Source organism: Peromyscus leucopus, chromosome 5 (assembly GCF_004664715.2).
Source record: "Peromyscus leucopus breed LL Stock chromosome 5, UCI_PerLeu_2.1, whole genome shotgun sequence".
Lineage (NCBI taxonomy): Eukaryota > Metazoa > Chordata > Mammalia > Rodentia > Cricetidae > Peromyscus > Peromyscus leucopus.
Window position 1 is genome coordinate 122441093 of NC_051067.1, and position 7193 is coordinate 122448285.

A 7193-nucleotide genomic window follows, 5' to 3' on the forward strand; every position below is an offset into this window, starting at 1 on the left:
ACCAAGAGATATTATTCCATGCCATCAGGAAGATGGGAAGCCAGGAGACTCCTGCCTCTACAGTTCTGCAGAAGACCCAACTTGGGTTCCCAACACTCATATCAGGTAACTCAACTGCCTCTAACTCTAGGTCTAGGGGATCATCTGATGTCCTTGTCTGGCCTCTGTGTGTATTACACTCATGGCCACATGTAACTGCCTGTGTGTGTGTGTGTGTGTGTGTGTGTGTGTGTGTGTGTCTGTGTCCCCAAAACTCAGTAGTTATCACCTAACTAGAAAGCTGCCACAAAGAGACTGAAGAGGTTAGTCAGCTCAGAATCAATCCCTGGAGTTTAGTAGCTTCAGACTGTCACAGTTTCAAGGTCAAGCTTTTGATTTTGCAGATTTAGCTTCCTGATCAACCTGATTCATCTGTGATGGTTAATTTTATGGGTCCACTTGGCTGGGCCATAGCCCCAAGCCCACACTCATCTTTGCAAATTTCAAATAACTTTTATTATAGTGTATTTTATAATTGTTTTACTTTACTATTAGTGTCTTTTTTTTTTTTTTTTGGTTTCTTGGAACTCACTTGGTAATCCAGGCTGTCCTTGAACTCACAGAGATCCGCCTGGCTCTGCCTCCCAAGGGCTGGGATTAAAGGCGTGCGCCGCCGCCGCCGCCGCCGCCGCCGCGCCGCCGCCGCCACGCCACCACCACCACCACCACCACCACCACCACCACCCCCCACCACCCCCCACCCCCCACCCCCCGCTACTATTAGTGTCTTAGGGCTTTCTATTGCTGTGAAGACACCATGACGATGGCAACTCTTATAAAGAACACATTTAATTGATGTGGCTTACATACAGTTTCAGAAATTCAGTCCATTATCATCATGGTGGAGAGCATGACAGTGTGCAGGCAGACCATGCTGGCTACATCTTGGCTTGCAGGCAACAGGAAGTGGACTGACTCACTGGGAGGTATCCTGAGCATAGGAAACCTCAAAGCCTGCCCCCACAGTGACACACTTCCTCCAACAAAGCCATACCCACTCCAACAAAACCACACCTCCTAATAGTGCCACTCCCTATGAGATTATGGGAGCCAATTACATCCAAACTGCCACAATTAGTTATTGTTGTTGATCTTTTCCCATGCCTAATTTATCAATTAGACATTTTCATAGGTCTCTGGTGTAAGCAAAATCAAAGCATATGTAGAGTTTGGTGACTTTGGAGATTTTAGCTGTTCACTGGAGTCTTGGATCGTGCCCTCACAGATGATGAGTATGATTTGTGTGACTCTATGCATGGACATACATGCCCCTAGATTCAAATGGCTTGACTGGCTGGTTAGGTCCAGAGGAAGTTAAACTGGGTCTCAGAAGGAAGAGAGATGAGGCCTGGTATTGGCTTCCATCTGTGGGCAGGGAGTAGTGTCCTGTGTCCCATGGTGACTTGTATTTGTACTGGGTATCTAGTATACAGAAATGCTTTGCTCACAGATGCCAGCCAGCCCCTGTGGTCAGTGCAGGAAAGGAGGTGGTGTGGGGCTCAGCAGCGTAGGTACCTCACCATGCTCCACCCCCTCCCTCCACTGCTGCCGCTGTCATTAACACGGAGCAATGCCCATATGGCTCCATCTGTCCCCGGAGGAGGCCTGAGGCAGGAAGATGCTCCTTCATCTCCATGAGCACTCAGCAGTGAATAAGTCCGCTCTATTGGTGGCTGGAATCCCAGCACTCAAAAGACAGAAGCCGGTGGATCTCAGTGCATTTGAGGCCAGCCTAGTCTACATAGTTTCAGGTTAGTCTGGGCTACCTTGTCTCAAAATAACAAGAGCAAGAACGGAAGTTAATGTAACTGGATGTTTTAGGTAGGATGGAGTGCCCGCCTTGACCCTCATCCAGCCAGTAGCTAGTGGCAGGTGGCAGGTGCCCGCCCCCCCCCCCACGAGGGAAAAATCTGCCTGGAATCTTAGCCTCTTGTATAACCAAAGCATCAACAGCACTAACAGCAGCATTACCTCGCATGCAAATTGCCTTTATTTAATTGCAGATCAGGCACAGCACAGTAATTACTCATCAAGTGGTAATTATGCTTTTATTATTTTTTAAACTTCCATTAAGAAAAACATCTTAAATTGGGATGAAACAATCCATGTCACAAACCAGTTATTTAAAAGATGTTTGTCTGTTTGGAGGCCTCAGAAAGATTGTCACAACCCCCATCTGATTAACCACTCAGCACGCACCAGGCACCAGCAAAGCTCAGAAAGCACCATGCATCTGATGTCACGATGAGTGTTCTCCTTATCATGCCAGACAGTTTTCTTGGCACCACAAAACTTTCAGGTGAAGTGTGCCACAGGGCCTGTGGCAGAGGGGCTGTGATCCCAGCCACTCCGGAGGCCACGGCAGGAAGATCTTGAGTTGAAAGTCAGCCTAGGCTGTAGTGTGAATTTGAGGTCAACCTGGGCAACTTAATGAGACCCTGTTTCCAAACAAACAGCAAAAAGAAGGCTGATGAGATGTAGCCCAGTGGTAAACACTTGTCAACCATGCATGAGGTCCTGAGCATGCATGAAGAACCTAGGTTCAATTCCCAGTGTGAGAAAACAACATTATTAAGAAGAAAGAAGGGCTGGAGGGATGGCTCAGAGCATCTGAGTTAAGAGCACCCACTGACTGCTCTTCCAGAGGTCCTGAGTTCAATTCCCAGAAGCCATATGATGGCTCACAACCATCTATAATGGGATCTGGTGCCCTCTTCTGGCCTGCAGGCAGAACACTATATATACAATAAATAAACTTTTTGAAGAAGAGGAAGAAGAGGAGGAGGAGGGGAAGGAAGGAAGGAAGGAAGGAAGGAAGGAAGGAAGGAAGGAAGGAAGGAAGGAAGGAAGGAAGGAAGGAAGGAAAGAGAAAAGAAAGAAAGAGCTGGGGGCGGCGGCGGCGGCGGCGCACGCCTTTAATCCCAGCACTTGGGAGGCAGAGGCAGGCAGATCTCTTGAGTTCGAGGCCAGCCTGTCTACAGAGCTAGTTCCAGGACAGCTAGGACTGTTGACCAGAGAAATCCTGTCTCAAAAAAAACCAGAAGAAAAAGGAGGGGGAAGGAAGAACGAAAAAAAAAGGGCTGGGCATGGTGAAGTAGTGTCTTTTTTAAAAAAGATTTATTGTTATTATTATGTTTAATTATGTATATATCTGTATGTAGGTATGTGCACATGAGTTCCATACCACTACCAGTGCCTGAAGAGACCAGAGGTATCAGATCTCCAGATCTGGAGTTACAGACAATTGTGATCTACCCTATGTGTGTGCTGGGAATCAAACCAAGGTGCTCTGGAAAAGCAGAATGTACTTGTAACCCCTAAGCCATCTCTCCAACCTCATTCCTTTAATCCCAGCACTCGGGAGACAGAGGCAGGTGGATCTCTGTGAGTTTGAGGCCAGCCTGGGCTACAGAGTGAGTTCCAGGAAAGGCTCCAAAGCTACCCCGAGAAACCCTGTCTCAAAAAACAAAAACAAACAAACAACTAAAAAAAAAACCCACAAAAACAAAATTCATGGTTTTCCTAGTAAAGCATCTTGGCTTTGTAAAAGAAATATGTTTCAATTTTCATTGGCTAAAGAAAATTGAAAGAGTGTCTGTCACCTCCTCTACCCCGAGGCTGTCAGTCTGGCAGAAAAGAAAATCTTACGTTAGATTAAAATTGATGAAGTAAGACTTCTTTGTTTTGTTTTTCAAGACAGGGTTTCTCTGTGTAGCCCTAGCTTTCTTGGAACTCTGGATGTAGACCAGGCTGGCCTCGAACTCAGAGAGATCCAGCCTGCCTCTGCCTCCCGAGTGCTGGGATTAAAGACATGCTTGCACTACCACCACCCAGCTTCAACAAGTATTCTTATGCTCTGAGTGAACTTTTAAGGAAAAAAGCCCTGTTTACCATCTTATGGTTATGCATAATTGGGCACCACAGACAGGGACCTGCCCAATAAGAAAAAGTTTATATAATCCAAACTTGTCAATCTAAGCAGAGAACTGCCCTTCAACACCCCTTTGTAACCAACTCCTCCCTGCTGAACCTCTTAAAAGGAAGTTCCCAGTAAGGAACCAAAAGGCCCACTCATAAAAACAAATTCAAGAGGCTCCAAAGGAACAAAATTGAGGCAGTTGATTTTACCATCTTTCAATATTGGATGCCAACCAAACAAATGTCAGTACATTGACTGAGTACCGAGAACAGGTTTTACTGATTATTTGTTTTTATTTATTTTTTTTTTTAGATTTATTTATTTAATATGTTTGAGTGTCTTGGCTGCATGTATGTTCATGCACTTTGTGCATGTAATGCCCACAGAGGCCAGAAGAGGGCATCAGATCCCCTGGAACTAGAGTTACAGGAGGTTGACCTGGTTGCAGGAAACCAAACCTGGACCCTTTGCAAAAGCAGCTAGTGCTCTTAACCATTGAGCCATCTCTCCATCCTCCTCAGAAAATAGTTTTTATGGCTGAGTGCAAGTCCCCTCCTGCTCTTCTTTGCTGGTTGAGTGATCAGGGATGCAGTCTTCATGTCCTCATCACGTACGTCTATTTCTCAACAAAGCCCCGGTGTGCTTCATCTCTGTCTTTTAACCCCGTGTATTTTGAAGCTTCCCAGGCTCATGACCTTGTCATGTCTGTGTTAGGCAAGCCTGACTGTTAATAATTTTCTACTCTAAACTTCTAGTCTGGATGAGGGGAGACGGGCATGTACCAGCAGGGCCCGTGCTTCCCATCCATCTGCAGCTGGGCCTCAGCGGACTGAAGCCACTTCTGTTTTGGAAATGGACCATTATCTTGGGGTGGGGGATGGAGAAATGGCTTGGTGGTTAAGAGTACTACAAGCATTTGCAGGGGACCTGGGTTTGATTTCCAGTGCCCAAATGGTGGCTCACAGCCACCTATAACTCCAAGTCCAGGGATCTGATGCCCTCTCCTGACCTATGTGGGCACAGGGCACATTCATGGAGGCAAAATATCCATCTACATAAAATCAATAAATAAAATCAAAACAAAGCATTTTTCTCTCTTTACCCTTCCCCATGCCTCCCAAAAAGGAAGCCCCAAGGGTTGCCAAGATGGCTCAGCAGACAAAGGTGCTTGCTGCCAAGCCTGAGGACCTGAGTTCGATCCTCCAGAGGCACATGGTGAAAAGAAAGAACTTACTCTGTAAGCTGTGCTTTGACTTTCGTGTGTGCTTACACACACACACACACACACACACACACACACACACACACACTGCAATAATTTAAAATGGCTTTTTAGCATTATTTTATTATATGTGTAAAGTGTTTTGCCTGTATGTATGTCTGTGTATCACATGCATGCCTGGTGCCTGTGGAAGTCAGAAAGGGTATCAGATCCCTTGGAACTGGAGATGTGGACCGTTGTGAGCCACCATGTGGGTGCTGGGATTTGAATCCTCTGTAAGAACAACAAGTGCTCTTAACCCATGAGCCATCTCTCCAGCCCCTCTCTATTCCTGCTTTAATTTTTTTAGAAGTATGATAATGGTATTTAAGAGGAAGCCCCTGGAGTACTCTTCCTCTAGGGGCCTGCTGTTCCTCTCGCAGCATCTGGTCCTGACAGGCCTTGGGATGAAGTTTTCTTGACATTCTGCAATCTGTGGGCTTCTCCAATCCTTTGAGTAGGATGCCAAGAAGCACCCAATCCAGACACTGGCCATGCCACAAGATAATGCCTTCATCTGTCCCCTCCACACCTCCTGGGTCAGGTTTACTGAGCTGACCTCAACATCCATGTTTAAAGGCAAAATATTTTAGGAGGCTGAGGCAGGAGGATCAAATGACCCTGTCTCAGTAATGAGAAACAACAGCTCGCACACAGTTCAAACAGCGTGTGCCAACAGATGAAACGGCAGCTTGAGCCTCGACGCAGCTCTGGATAGAAAATGGTCTGTGTTCGTTTCAGTGACAATGACTCAGAGCCAAACAGGAACAAGTCGTGGGGTGACAGGCACAGAGGCTGGAGTGACGGTGTGACAGGATGAGGAACACTAAAGCCTGCCTGCAACCTAGGAAGGATTGTTCACGACCATGGAAACTGCAGGAAAGGCGAGGAACGGGACTTCCTGCTGCTGTGACCTGAACGTGACTTCTTTTCTTGGGACGAAAATCAGTCCCCAACTCCTCTGCTGAGGGTATTTGGAGGTGAGTCTGGGAGCTGGTCACTTTACGGAAGAGGAAGAGAGACCCACGCTGGCACACTGCCCCTTCCTACTGCCGCCAGGAGGCCTCAGGAGACACGGAGGTGCTGTCTCCTGGACCTTAGTCTCCAGATTTGTAAGCTACAGGAACAGCACTTATGGACAGGATTGCCTGTCTCAGGTATGCTTTAGGAACACCAGAGAGTGGACAGGATGTCCTTCAAAGCCTCCAGCGGGAGCACGGCCCTGGATTTTGCATTTCCCGTCTCCAAAACTATGACAGACCAAATTCTTGTTGCATACTACTGTAAGAAGTAGATTGCTGTGGTCCATTTTCAGTATGAGATGCATGTAGAGTTTACTAGAGTTACAGATAAGCAGGAGATGTGAGGATCCTCTCTCCTAGTGCCTGCTTGTCTCAGAACTCTGTGAGTTAGAATATTAAAAGTCTTCCACTCTGTGACTGAGCCATGATAAGAAAAGGGGGCAGTCTCAAGCCCCAAACTTAGTATTCATTAGATAATACTGTCATAAACCAATGAGATGAAGAATTTGGGAAGGGGACAAGTGCTAGCCTGTGGGAGGACAGGAATTTAATATGATCAGTGCCCTTTATTATTTCTTAAATTATTTCATTTTATGTGTATGGGTGTTTTGATACATGTCTGTGCACCTCATACATGCAGTGCCCACAGAGACCAGAAGAGGGCGTCAGATCTCCTGGACCTGGAGTTACAGAAGGTTGTGAGTCACCATTTGGGTGCTGAGAATTCAACTCAGGTCCTCTGCAAGAGCAGCCAGTGAACCAGCGGTGGTGGCACAGGCCTTTAATCCCAGCACTCGGGAGGCACAGCCAGGTGGATTTTTGTGACTTCAAGGCCAGCCTGGTCTACAGAGCGAGATCCAGGACAGGCACCAAAGCTACACAGAGAAACCCTGTCTCAAGAAAAAAAAAAAAAAAAGGGAAGTGGGTGGGGGGTAGGTAGCATTACAGACTT